Consider the following 15,664-nt stretch of genomic DNA (forward strand, 5'->3'; position numbering starts at 1 on the left):
GTTTGCCACCAATACTTTCTGGGTTGATTACTTTAATGAATATTGATAATATTCGCTTTTTCTTAAATGATGAAATGCTTGGTAAATTCTTTACTAAACACACTTTGAAGTGTGCAACCTTTTGAAAACTAATCCCAATGTAGTACTGTTGTAACAGGAACAAATGCAATGTTGAAATTTTAATGTCGACTGCAATAAACACTCTCATTCAGTCATGTTTATTTAGTACGTTTCTTAATTGCCGGGACCTTCGTACCTGGTGATACTTGGAACATTCAGCATCTCTGCCAATAAGCCTTTGCATTTTGAAATTCCAATGTCATTGCTAACAAGGAGTGAGCACTCTGTTTAAACACAAGCTCAAAAAGGTGTGGTATGCTGTAAAAGTTTACTGGCCTTCACCAGCCAACTTCACAAACTGATTACAAAGAGCTGAAAATGCTGCACATATTCCAGTAAGCAAATGTAGGCAAAGTTGGTTCGCTCTCTTCAATTGAGATTTAATGAGGGATGAGACTAAATTATGTACGAGCTCAGATTAAAACCATGTTTTTTTTAAGTTCGATTTCTCTCTATCAACAACGTGTAAAATTTAAGCTAACTTTATATTTGGAGGTGAATTTAGTTGCAAAGTTGTCAAATATTCAATTAATTCCCTTACGACATAATTAATGCCTACCAAAAGTAATTGTGAACAGTTGCCGTTTATTCCCGCAGCGCTGTTTACAAGGTTGTTCTCAACTATTGCGTGCACCATGAAATCTAGAATGTCTACAACTTTCACTGAAAAACCAAACCCATCAATAAACTGGAAGAAATATCACAGAAATGCGAGATCAATTCCTCATGATTCGTCCTGTCTATTATTCTGTAGCCGGCGATACTGATCTCTTGCGATGTCTTACAGCTTCTGTATATGTTTTCCACAGGCAAATCAGACTCTGAGATTCCTGAAATCACTCTTCCAATTGGCATCAGATTGGGATTCCAATGAGGTATCTCTCAATGGTTTTTGCTCAAATGAGGTATAATGCATCAGCGGGATAGGGGTGGGCTTGTTGTATAAACTCTGATGCAACACGTCACATTTAAGCAGTAATAGTCCATAGCATAGATGTTGAAACAAAGAACTGCAGATGCTGGTTTATACCAAAGATAGACACAAATTGTTGGAGTGACCCAGTGGGTCAGGCAACATCACTGGATACAAAGGATGGGTGACGTTTCAGGTCGGGTCTGAATAAGGCTCCCGACCCGAATAGTTACCCATCCTTTTTCTCCAGAGATGCTACCTGCCCCGTTGAGTTTCTCAAGTACTTTGAGCCTATCTATAGTCCATAGCTTCCCTCTTAAAAACACATAAAACAATTTATGTTTTTGGAAGATATACACAAACAGTTGGAGTAATTCAACGGGTTAGACAGCATCGTTGGAGAAAAGGAATAGGTGACGTTTTGGGTCGAGACCCTTCTTCAGACTCGAAACTTGATCTGCATTTGGAAAATCCTTTCCGCCCATGAACAGTGAGAATTGGAGTTAAAGCTACAAAATCAATGCAGCTACCTTTGCAGTTGAGAGGCTGTAACCTTGAATAGCTCTGCATGTATGCTGATTCTGAAATAGATATGTTATTGTTATTGCCCTGAAAGCAATAAAGCTTTTCTGCAAACACCGATAACTTATCTGTTCAATGTTAAGAAGTCGCCACCTCACATTTTGCTGTTTTGTTCACGCAATGCTATAAATTTCTGTAATTCACTTCACAGCCAGTAACTTTGGTCACAAGGTATAAAGGACTAAAACATTGCCTTATATGTTAAATGAATGACTGTGTAACTGATTTATATATTTACTGCGAACACTGAGTCATTCTTGAAAATTAAGTTCATACTTGCAATATTTAAAAAGTATCATGTGAAAGAACTCAACTTCTTATCTCTTCAAAAATAGGTCCAGGAGGAGGGGGGATGTTGGATGCAGGAGTAGGGGATGTCACTGGAGGGTAAAAGAGGAGGGTAATGTTGGATAGACACAAAATGCTGGAGTAACTCAGTGGGACAGGCAGCATCTCTGGAGAGAAGAAATGGGTGAGGTTTTGGGTCGAGACATGTTTACAGACAGACCCTTCCCTCCAGAGATGCTGCCTGTCCCGCTGAGTTACTCCAACATTTTGTGTCTTTCTTTGTTTAAACCAGCATCTGCAGTTCCTTCCTACACAGGGTAATGTTGGAAATGGGAGAAAGGCTTCCGAACTAAAATGTCATCCATCCATATTCTCCAGAGATGCTGCTTGTTCCGCTGAGTTCCTCCAGCGCTTTGTGTCCTTTTCTCATCTCTTCAGTTCTCTGGAGGTTAAACTGGAAATGAATATTCATATTTACCAAAAAAAATGTCACTGGCTTTATGTTACAAAATTCACTTTTCTTTGGAGACCTGCATCATTGCATTGAGTTGCATTGGCCTAGGAGAATAATGCTGCTGATCGTATTCATAGTAATGGGCCCTTGTATGCAATATTTGCATGTTTCAAAATTAAAAAATCTCCACAAAAAAATGTAATTTGTAAGCATATATTCCAACATGTTTTTATTAATAAATTTCCACTCCTTTTCCATGCCCTTCTGATTACGCCAAGTATTTGTTGGGTGCAGCTCCACTGTGACTGGGATGTCTCCGCAGCTGACTATTCTTGATATACAGGGGAACAATTACAGGTTATACAGCTGTGGCCAGCTCACAACTCCACCCAAATGGTGTCCTCATCCAATGCTCATGTACTCAAATTTCCAAAATAGTGTATCAGTGGATTATAATCAAGGGTTGTGAAAATTCAACCTTCATTTTCTATCCAACTACTTCATGAAGACACTGTTGATTGTGCCCTGTCCTGAGACAGGGCTGCTTTTTGTAGCTCTTCAATAAACACTACAGTGCATTGATAAATGTGCCGGGGTCTGACTAAGGTGATTAACAAGAACTTACCAGCACATCCTAGGGACATGGTACTTAACCTGATCATCTGGACAAAAATCTATGTGTTCATGGGGAAACTGCGAACTCTGGTCAGTATTGAACCCAGCTCCCTGGAACTGTTGAGACTAAGCTCGTAACAAGATCAATGCAACATTTCCCATTGATGTCACAGCTAGGAAGGGTCACAGTTCAGATTTATTCACATTTCCAAATGAAAATTTAAAAAACGCAGATGTTGAAACATTAACTCTGTTTCTCTTGCCACAGATGCAGCCTGACATACTCAGTGTTTCCAATAATTTCAAAAATATTTTTATCCCATGTCCTTGAATATAGTGTAATGAATAAATTTCAGCCACTTCTTTAGAGGAAGAAAAGTTAACAGATGAATGTTACCTTCGGACAACCAGTTGTTCGTAGAAACAAAGATAATGGTCTGTTGAAGTGTCTTGACCCAAAACATCACCTATTCCTTTTCCCCAGATATGCTGTTTGACCCGCTACGTTATTCCAGCTTTTTGTGTCTATCTTTGGTTTAAACCTGCATCTGCAGTTCCTTCCTACACAAAGATATTGGTTCCCTACTTTCTCATCCAACAGACGACTGGGTGAGAATGGTAGTTCTCAACAAACTCTTGATCTTCCCTAAGTACTGATGGCTTCTTTCTAACGTTCTATTCAAAGTGGGCAGATAGAAGATGTAAGAAGGAAAAAATACATAATTTACTGACAGTGTTTAAGAAGGAACTGCAGATGCTGGAAAAATCAAAGGTAGACCAAAATGTTGGAGAAACTCAACGGGTGAGGCAGCATCTTTGGAGCGAAGGAATAGGTGCGTTTTGGGTCGCAAAGCATCACCTATTCCTTCGCTCCATAGATGCTGTCTCACCTGCTGAATTTCTCCAGCATTTTACCTTCAATTACTGACAGTAATCTTTTGGAGAAAGAACAAACCATTGTCTAAAATTATAAAAAATTATAATGTAATACTCTCCACTTGTCCAGGTGAGTGCATCTTTAATAATACTCAAAGCTATACAGAACATAACGAGGAGAGGATATCGGTTGCTGGTCAACCAAGGAAGGCAACGGCTGGAGGCTTGTAGCAGTCTTGGGCACCTTTAATAACAACTGGAGCATGGACCGGACTTGGAAAATGGTGCTCCTTGCATGCGGTCTCAGTAGACTCTTGTGTACATTTGCTAATCGGGGATGGTAGGCAATACTCTACTGGACTACAAGAAAATAATTTCACTATGCGTTTGCACTTCGCATATGTGACAATAAAGCACGAAGATAGACACAAAAAGCTGGAGTAACTCAGCTGGACCGACAGTATCTCTGGAGAAAAGGAATGGGTGATGTTTCGGGTCGAGACCCTTCTTCAGACTGAAGTGAATGGCTTGGATTCTGAACACGACCAAAATAATTTGTGATTATTGTTTAGATATTTAAAAATGTCAAAGCTTTTCTAAGAGCAAACAAAGGTGAAAAGTGAACATTTATATGATTCTCTTATCTAGATGCACAAAATGTCAACTTTGTCCTTCCTTTCATATATTTCATCAGTAACAATTACTGCCTTTTCATTTCTCTCATCTCCAATACTGAAGAGGCCAGAGACTCTTCAAGCAGCATTTACCAGCGTAGAGACATTAAATAGGATGTTTTCATCCGTTTGGGGCAAGGTTACAAGGCCTGAATATGCCTGAAGTACAACAGATACATGCATGCAATAATCCTTTCCTCAACAATCTCCCACCATTTTGGGAATTCCAAAATCCTGAATGGACAATTGCACAGCAGTTGGAGGTGGCAAAAGCACAAAAAAAAACAGAGTGGAAGACCAAGGAAAGGAAGGGTAGGGATCATAGAAGAGAGACAGGAGAGGAAGATTAGGAGATTTGGGGAAAGGATAATTTGATGAAGGGAAATTGGAGGACTGGTCTACAGGGGAGGGAGCTACCATAGAGTCATAGATTCATAGTCATAAAGTGGGAAACAGGCCCTTCGGCACAAATTGCCAACACCAACCAACATGTCCCATCTACACTTGTCCCATCTGCCTGCGTTTGGCATATCTTTATAAACCTGTTCTATCCATGTACCTGTCAGAAAATGTCTTAAATGTTGCAATACCTGTCTGCCTCAATTACCTCCTTTGGCAGCCCGTTCCATACACCCACCACCCTCTTTGTGAAAATGTTACGTCTCAGGTTCCTATTAAAACTCCCCCTCACCTTAAACCTATGTCCGCTGGTTCCCGATTCCCCTATTCTGGGCAAGAGACTCTGTGTGTCTACCCAATCTATTCCTTTCATGATTTTGTCCACCACTATAAGATCACCCCTCATCCTCCTGTGCTCCAAGTCCCAGTCTGCTTAACCTCTCCCTATAGTTCAGGCCCTCAGTTCCTGGCAACATCCTCATAAATCTTCTCTACACCAGTTCCAGCTTGACAACATTGTTCTTATAACATGGTGCCCAGAAATGAACACAATACTCTAAAGGCAGCCGCACCAACGTCTTACATAATTGCAACATGATCTCCCAACTTCTATATCAAGAATATCAGGGAACCACCATTGGAGACCAAAGGGTGGGGAGGATGACGTGAAGTCAGAGGAGCTCGGGAGTGGAGACCTATATCAGAGTTGAAGGAAAAGGGAATGTGTTTGTGGGATAATCACAACAGATGGAGAGTTCAAAGGGTAACATACCTTGGGAAAAATCAACACTCAGGCATTCCAGCAGCTGCCAAAGGCTACAGGTTCTTAAATGTGGCGAGGCAATCCTCAAACCTCCAGTTGTGATCTGCTCAAGTAAATGAAGGCAATGCAGCTCACCAGTTCCCGACACAATCAAAAATCACACAGCAGCAGCACTGCACATATTCACCAGCCTTCATGTTGGTTGGTGTTGGCAATTATATGTACTAATGCTATGTTTACATATCTGTTCTGCTGCTGTTAGTAAGAATATTATTGTTCCATTTCAGGACAATAAAACACTCTTGATTCTTCTGCCATATCCAATATGATGCCACAACAGACAACTCTTCTTCCCATCCGCACCCCTTTCAACATCCTGAAGTGACAAATTCCTCCATGTCAGCCATCTCCGACATTCATATGTTCCACATATATGTATTTGTATCATACCACAACAATGGTTGCATTACCTATAGCACCATCCCCGGCAGACATGCTCCACCCATCCTCCCTATTGAGACATTGAGTTCCTTGTGGAATGTGAAGCAGGGATTCACCCGCAGCCAACAGACAACTTCATTGGTTTACAATCTGTTCAATCTACTGAAGTAACCACAAGTATTTGGATGTTTGCATTTAATTTTCCATCCCACTCTCATTGGAATCTCCAGCATTGTTTCAAGGGAGCTCGAGGAACAATGTGCCCATCTCTCCACTGGTAAAATATATAATCTTGCAGTCTCAACATTGAGTCAACAACTACTGATAATAATGGCTGCTCCCAGTTTCTCAGATACCAATTCCTGGTAATGATTTTGCTGTTATCATTTGCAGACCTTTTTTTATTATACTGTTATCTTGAACCGTTCCTCAAGTCTCCAAAAATAATTAAACATTAAATTCTTAATGAATAAAATGCTACTCTTTTGCAAAGTTACATTTTCAGAACAAGATAAATTTAGCAGCAACTAAAATGTCTTACACCATTTAAAGTTGCATACCCAATGTTCCAATCTTCCAAATTTTCTGGTGTCAAAGTGAGTAATTAGTAGATAAATAATAATAATAATAATCATTGTGCAGTGATTCCAAATCATTTAGTCTGCAATAATAATAATAATAATAATAATAATAATTATTATTATTATAATAATAATAATTATTATTATTATTGCAGACTAAATGATTTGGAATCACTGCACAACGATCCCTTTGCAGGATCCAATTTGGTTTAAGATAATTGCATTAATTATTATCCAATTATCGTCTCTCCAACTGTTTTTCAGTTGCTGGATGAAGGGGGTTTGAGAGACTGCCAGCTACTGTCATAGTCCTAGCAGGTCGCCGAAAAACCGGCGACTGGACCACCCTACGACAATGTCTACAACAACCTACCACCTAGTCGACGTCAAACTACAGCAAGCTACCAACAACCAGCGACCCATTAGGACGTCCACCTATGAGCACACCTACGACAACCTACATCCACCCGCGACAAGCTACGACAACTAAAGACAACTTAAGACAATTTAGTCGCCGGTACCTGTCACCGGTTGACATAGGTAGTCACCAATGGAATTCACCGAAGTCAGCACCGACGACAACCTACATCACCTGGTGACAACCAACATTATCCTGGCGACAACTACGACAGCACCTAGGTCAGGAGAAGTCAAGCTACGCTCATTGGCGTCAAACCCACTGTCGCCGACTGTCCCCGAACATTTTTCAACATGTTGAAAATCTAGTAGCAACCAGAAAGACACTACAACTCTTTGGGTGACTGAGGAGGCTACTCACGACCATAGAAGCGATACCCCGGCAACCATGTGGCGACAGCCTAGTCACCTGCAGTTGCCTAAAAAATTGCCTAAGTGGGACAGGTTCTTTAAATATCTTGCTGCAGTTCTCTGTACGGGCTCTGAAGGTGACACCAAGCAGTGCTGTTGTACCAAGGAATTTAAGGATTGATCTTCAGATTTACCTTCCATGCATCGTTTCATGAAGCAGATGTTTAAAATCACACTTTCCCCACCCAAGATTCCCTACTTCAGTCACCTTTCTACAAGATTATTTCTTGCCTCCTTCCCTGGAGGCAACAACTCATGCCAGCACACAATAGCTACCGGCTGCCCTGTGATATCTCAGTCAAGTATTCTCTCTCCATTTCTGAGATTATTCATGAAAGGTTTATTTCAGTGTGTGGGAGGGAACACCATAACCGATCTCACCTCACCTTCTGTCTACATAAGCGTATTATTCCAATACTGAATACAACAGAAAACTGGAATGTTAGACAAACCAAAACCAAAGGGAACCTGCAGACCAAGCAGCTTTCTGATCTCTGTGATTTAGTGGTATATTGTCTAGTACATTCCCACTAAACTCCGAACTATCAACTGCATTGATTGCACGAAGGACAATGGCCTTTTTTTGTTTTTTATTGGGTATTTTTATATTGAACTTCTTTAATGTTTGTTTAGTATATCATCTATTAAGTACTGTGTTCCAAACCTGTTCTGCTGTTGCAAGTAAGAATTTTATTGTTCCATTTTGGTGCATATGACAATAAAACAGTCGTGACTACATTTGTTTAGTGGGCCATGGATAAATTAGCAAATTATAGGTTCTAAGCAATTACTAAGCAGTTATCCCTTGGTGTTTCATAAAATACAGTAATATACCATCTCTAGTTTTGATTTTGTTTCAATTTGCATGTAATCTAGCAAATAGAATCCAATGTTTCTGATTAATCTAAACATGTATAAATCAAGATAAGAGTACATGTGGCATTATTCCAGCATTTTATATTTCTAATGTACAGTGTCCAAATTATATCAGTGATTTGTGATTACACATCAAATTTAAGATCACGTTCAACATAACTCACAAGGCAACTGAAATAAAATTTAAAACTCCTTGCAATTATAGCCACATTATCTTCAAAGCCAGTATACCAATTGTGGTATTAATTACAAAACGCAATACTGAAAAGTAAAACTCAGGACACAAAGTTTATTTCAAAACTGACATTTTTAGCAAAAACAACTCAAAAGATGGTGGTAAACAAAACAATAAAACTCCTACGAGGCAATAAACGTAATCACTTGCTATTATAAGTTTTAACAACCATTCCCACAAGATACACAAACATATTTGGCATGTTACCAGGAGGTTGGACCAAATCTTCAAGAACAAAATTAACTGAATAGTCAAACACTGCATACGTATGTTAAGGAAGAAATTTGTGGTTCTTGGCAGGATGTATTTTATACAGGAAAAACTGAAAACTATCTTGGCTCATGATGAAAGATACATTTTCAATATTCTTATGAATGTTTTAATTCACACCAAAACTCATGGTTGTACCTTTAGTAGAACATGGTACCGTTTACCCTGAGCCATTTGCTTCTTCTTTTTCTTCTTGCGTATGGCGTACACAGCCAAATGTTGTAGGACAACTTGTTCTATTTGATCTTATTTGATTGTACACGCCAGGTTGATTGCATTCGTCAAAACAGGGTGGACCATGTGAAGGTTGCAATTTCCTACCCCAGCCATTTGCTAATATATAGAAATCATCCATTCGCTCCCACTACTCATCTAAATTGTCTCTAGTGTCTAAATAGACATTTGACCAGTTGTCATTTATCATGGTAGTGCCAAAAAAAGCCTATATCCAAATTTATAATGGGGACTATTTGTACGAACCTGTCAAGCTGTAATTATACTCTCCCCCCAGAGGTTGGAGCTGCTGCAATACTTTGGCATTATACTGTCCAACTCCCCAGCCTGAACGGCATGGAAGCTCATAAAAACAACTACTTCTCACATAGCATCGTTAAAGCAGCAAAAATGCCCCTAGGCGTTAAGCAAGAACATGGCCACCAGTCAAACCACACAGAAATCACTTACAATGCCAGTTTATTTTTTCTTTCATGGCTCTATTAATTTGCAGGTTACAAATTATCAATAAAATCTGCTGCCAACCCCTTTATTCCAAAACCTCGACTTCCAGACTGCAATTGTGAAATATGAAGCTGGTTGGGATGGAAATTATTTTCAAGTAGCGCAATAATTAGAAGCATTTGAGGATTCAAAGGATGTCCAAGCCAGTGGTGATGAGAAATAGAAAATTAGTGTAATAGGAAATGAGAGTAGATTAGTGAAAAACACAAAACATGAATCTTAAGAGAAAAAACTAGCAAGATGCAATTGCGGTTCCCTTATACAACAAACGGAAGAATTCATAACCAGAGAAATAAGGGAATAGCTGAGGAATTTAAAATCTTCCAGAAATACTAGAGAATCAAAGGAGAACTAGTAAAAATGAGGAAGTAAAAACAGTATTTGTAAAAAATATAAGTACTAGAGAACTTAATGAACTAAAAAATTGATGCACCTCAAGGGCATGATGATCTTTGATGCAGCTTTCAATTAGGTGGCTCTAAGGATAGTGGACGCTCTTGTGATCATCTTCAAAATTATTTACATCCGCAATGTTCCTTGCAAATGTGACAATCTCCACTTAAGAGAAAAGAAAACAATTCCCACTGATTTGGTAGTTTGACATTGATAGTTGGGAGAATGCAAACAGAAGGTTTTTCATAAGGCTCCACGTAAAACATGGATGACAAGCATATGGCATTAGGGATCATACATCTGCAGATTGAGAGTTGATTAACGGATAGAAAACAAAGAATCAAAATAAAGGGGTCAGCTTTGGTCAAATTGGCCGGCTGTGATTAGTGGGTTTATTGCAGGAATTGGAGCTGAACCTCAACTATTCACAATCTATATTAATGATTTGGCTGAGAGACAAAATGCAATGTTTCCAATTTTGCCGATGACAGATAACTAAGCTGAAATGTGGAGAGGACACAAAGAGGCTTCCAGACGGTAGGAACTGGCTGTGTGAGTAGGCAGATAAAGTACAATGTGAAAAATGCGAGGTTAACCACTCAGTCGGAAAGCAATAATGCTGAGTATTTTCTAGCTGGTTGGAGACTGGAAAAGAGTCAATATTTGCGGGGAGAAAGGCATGGGGAGAGGTCCTGGATATCCTTTTGTACAAGTTGCTGAAACCTAACACATATGTGCACTAGGCAATTGTGAAGGCAAATGATATATTGGCCTTATTGCAGGAGAATTTGAGTATGGGAATAAAGTGATAGGTATCTCTACAATATAAAGCAGCCTTTGGACCTCTTTGCATTTACAGACTTTCTGGTGACTTCCAAAGGTCACCAGGGCCTCTGTGATTGGAATGACTAACAGGTCAATAAAGATGGAAAGTCAATAGAGCCAAATTTCAGAAGCGCGGCACACAGAGTAAACAATATACTTCTACATCCAAGGACTAAAGAAGAGTGCTTCTTTAACATAATATCTGACACATTGCTTTGTTTTTATTTGGACAGTGTTATAATATTATATATCAAAACCTCTTCCATTTTGAATAATTTTTAGATTTCATGTGCAAAGCCACGATAATGAAAGGAGTCCCTGTTGGGCTCTACTGGCTGTGGGATGAAACAGAGTGAAAGCAAGGGTTATGAGTGGTGACATTACTACATAATTGGGTGTTGCCAGTGTACATGTAAAACATGATATATTTTTGAATGAGGTCGGCAAGGGTCATCATGTAGAGGAAAAATGGGGGCTTTTATGTAGAGGAATGGGGGCATCATGTAGAGGAAAAAGGTACGGCTTTTTGGGTGACTACTCACGACCAAACAGGTGTCACGCCGCGGCATGTCGCTTGTATGGTCGTGAGTAGTCGCCCAAAGAGTCGTACCTTTTTCTGGTCCCCACTGGATTTTCAACATTTTGAAAATTTTCGGCGACCAGCTGCAACTATGACGGGTGCCAACAAGTCGCCGAAAAATATTGGGTAAGTGGGACAGGCCCTTTAGAGTCATACAGCATGGAAACAGGCCTTCAACCCATCTTGTTCATGCTGACCACGATGCCCCATCCAAGCTGGTACTATTTGCCTGCACCTGGTCCATATCCCTCTCTATCTCAATCCCATGTACCTGTCCAAATGTCTTTTAAATGGTGTCAATGGACCCGTGTCAAATACTTAATCTGACAGCTCATTCCATATACCTACCACCTTCTGCATGTAAAGTTGCCCCTCTCGTTCCTATTGAATCTTTCCCATCCAACCTTAAACCTATGCATTCATGTTCTTGATTCCACTACCCTGGGTAATAGAATGTGCATTCACCCTATTCATTCCCCAAATTGTTTTATAACCTGTATAAGATCTCCCCTCAGCCTCCTGCTCTGCAAGGAGTAAAGTGTTAGCCTGCCCAATTCTCCCTACAGCCCTATAGCTCAGGCCCTCGCGGGCCTATGAAAGATGGATTACTGTTGGTGTCAGTTACATCTGGTGACAATTTAAATGAGATAATATTGTTTCAGTACATTGGCTGGGACAGAACTCTCAAAGAATTCAAACATGGAATCAAAAGAGGGATTGGCATACAATTGGATAATGGCAACAAGTTCTAGGACTTTGGAGAAGAATGATGGTAAAGCAAGTGAGGAATATTTACATTAACAATTCAAGCTAATATTGGGTAGTCGGCAGCTTTTTAGGAATGAGAGGTCAGTGGGACAGGACATGGGACATTGATATGATGAGCCCACTGACAACCAAATGGGAAGATGAGGGAAGATTACATGGACTTAGGCCAGGCCAAGGGACAACCTAAGGTTAGATGGGTGGGTGGACAAGAGAAAATTGAGATAAGGGAGACAATTTATCTCAAGTGACAAAGTAGATCAATAAATCTCTGCACTCCAGAATGGTCCTGGAATTGCATGAGGTTTCGGCAAAGGAGAACAAGACCCAGGAACATCCAACATAAGTTCACCAAATCTGACAAAAAGCAGCTAAATCTGTTCAAGTACAATTAAGAGTATTGTTTGCCTTGCCATGGGCTATGCCAGGACTATCTGTCCCATTGCAATTATACCCAGATTACAACTAGACCTGTGCAGGAGAATAACATTTACCTGACTCGTCAAAGTTTGAGCTGAAGTAACATTGGGTTTCCATTGAAATCCCCCTTATAGTTCAGTTCAGTTCAGCTCAGTTCAGTTTAGTATATTAGCACGTGTACCGAGGTATGTGCAACTTGCTCCTCATCTCTTTTAAATCTTTCCCCTCTCACCTTACACCTATGCCCTCTAGATTTAGAGTTCCTTATCGTGGGAAAAAGACTGTGACTGTCTACCTTTTCCAGGCCCTAGAACTTCATGCCTCAACCTACTTTACTGGGGGGAAAACAGTCCCAGCCCTTCCAATTGCTCCATACACATTCTCCAGTCTGGGCAACATTCCTATGAATCTTTTCTGCACCCTCTCATTGAATCACATCCTTCCTATGGCATGTGGTCAGAACTGTACCCAGTACTGGGAAGAAGTCAGGAGAATGGGGTTAGGAGGGAGAGATAGATCAGCCATGATTGAATGGCAGAGTAGACTTGATGGGTCGAATGGCCTAATTCTGCTCCTATTCCTTATGACCTTATGACCTTACTGCAAGTACAGGCTAATCATTGATTTGCATGACTAATACGTATATGGTGTCACAACTCCTATACTCAATGTCTCAGCTAATGAAGGCAAACATATAACCATATAATAACCATATATGAGGTGTCTTCTCCACTCTGGCGCAGCGGTAGAGTTGCTGCCTTACAACGAATGCAGCGCCAGAGACCCGGGTTCGATCTCGACTACGGGTGCTATCTGTTTGGAGTTTGTACGTTCTCCCCGTGACCTGCGTGGGTTTTCTCCGAGATCTTCGGTTTCCTCCCACACTCCAAAGACGTACAGGTTTGTAGGTTAATTGGCTTGGTAAATGGAAAAAAATGTCCCTAGTGAGTGTAGGATGGTGTTAATGTGCGGGGATCGCTGGTCGGCGCGGACCCGGTGGGCCGAAGGGCCTGTTTCCCCGCTGTATCTCTAAAGTAAACTAAAAAACTAACTGTGTTGCCACTTTTAGGGTAATTTGTACTTGTGCCCCAAGGTCTCACTGTTCAACAACACTCCCCAAGCCACTCACATTTATTGTTTACTTCCTGGCCTAATTTAACTTCTAAAAATGCATCATTCAGCACTTGTCAAAGTTAAATTCCATCAGCCATTTCCCCCGTGATCTAAATGCTAGTATAGCCTGACACAACGTTCTTCACTGTCCACTGCACCATCCATTCTGATGTCACCTGCAGACCTACTAATTATGGCTCCTTCGTTCTAATGCAAATTATTAATATATATGATGAACAGTAAAGGACCCAGCACTGATCCCAGCATGCCACAGAAGGCCATAGAGGCCAAGTCAATTATATTTTTAAGGCAGAGATTGATAGATTCTTGATTAGTTTTGATCATGGGTTGTGGGGAGAAGGCAGGAGAATGGGGTTAAGAGAGAAAGATTGATCAGCCACAATTGAATGGTGTAGTAGATGGGTGAATGGCCTAATTTTGCTCCTATAACTTATGAACTATGAACTTATGATGCTCTGAGCAATAGCGTGGCTCCAAGTTCTAGCTGGGCAAATATCGCTGAATAAGTTTGAATTCCTCAGTAGTCAGCTACAAATTTAGGCCATTAGATATCAGATTCACCCACTGACCTACAGGAGTGATGCCAAGTTTCACATTATTCAAACCACCTTTCAGCCAAGACTATGCCAGCTCCTTCAGCTGTGCTGAAACAAATAGCATAGCACTATTTTGAATACAATCAGGGAGGTACTTCCCTATGTGTTGATTACAACTTGTTCTTCTTCAACCAGCATTATTTAACCATGTTTTTTTGTTCATCCATCTCAATTTGGAAAATCTGCTTGTTTATGTTTCATAAAGTCTGCTTTCTACTTATCTACTAAGATGTGCAAAACCACTCTCAGTATTCCACTCTACTTCTTCCCTTCCCCTCTTCCCTGATCAACTCTCTAGGTTGACGGTTTTAAACGTGACACACCAGAAATGGTTTAACGGAGAAATAGCTCTGCATTAATGCAGATGTTACAGCAGGAGTCGTGTTCGGAAAGCAAAGCCTTTTGTTGAAATTATTAAGAACTAAATAAAATGAATGCACATAGTGAAACTGAAGGTTATATTTTGAAATTCCTGTCACTAATAGATCTGAATTCCATTTGTCGATTCAAGCATTCCAGTGCAATGTCTCTTGTCCACAAAACCACACTGCTGGTCATGTGCTGACCTATGGGACGACAGATGGCACAATGGGCTAAGTGTTCGGCTGGCAACCGGAAGGTAGCCGGTTCGAATCCCGCTTGGAGTGCATACTGTCGTTGTGTCCTTGGGCAAGACACTTCACCCACCTTTGCCTGTGTGTGAATGTGTGTGAGTGATTGGTGGTGGTTGGAGGGGCCGTAGGCGCAGATTGGCAGCCACACTTCCGTCAGTCTGCCCCAGGGCAGCTGTGGCTACAGAAGTAGCTTACCACCACCGAGTGTGACTGAGGAGTGAATGAATAATGCGATGTAAAGCGCCTTGAGTATTAGAAAGGCGCTATATAAATCCCATCCATTATTATTATTATTATGTAAACAACAGCTTGGGTAAGAGAGCATAGCAACCACCATCCACATGTACTGCCTTCCCACTCGTGCATTCCCTTTCATGCAGAGCTCCCCATTACATTTATTCTAGTTGTGTTTTCATTCCTTCACTTAACACAAAAAAAAAAATCACATGGGAACCAAATATTTAAGAAAGAACTGCTGATGCTGGAAAAATCGAAGGTAGACAAAAATGCTGGAGAAACTCAGCGGGTGAGGCAGCATCTATCTATGGAGCGAAGGAATAGGCAACGTTTCAGGTCGAGACCCTTCAGACTGCCAAATAAATCATTTTGTGTATCTTGATGCATATGCAGAAAAACTGGAACTGGAAAGGGGTCTTTTACGATAAAGTTGACCTTGGAAGAATG

The 15,664-nt window shown here is 40.5% G+C and overlaps 1 protein-coding gene across 2 annotated transcripts in view; it reads right to left on the reverse strand.

The window, feature by feature from the left end:
- hnf4g (hepatocyte nuclear factor 4 gamma) overlaps positions 1-15,664 on the reverse strand; it is a 142,184-nt gene that overhangs the window by 88,100 nt on the left and 38,420 nt on the right. The window lies entirely within an intron of this gene.

The sequence above is a fragment of the Amblyraja radiata genome, chromosome 4, assembly GCF_010909765.2.
Source record: "Amblyraja radiata isolate CabotCenter1 chromosome 4, sAmbRad1.1.pri, whole genome shotgun sequence".
NCBI lineage: Eukaryota > Metazoa > Chordata > Chondrichthyes > Rajiformes > Rajidae > Amblyraja > Amblyraja radiata.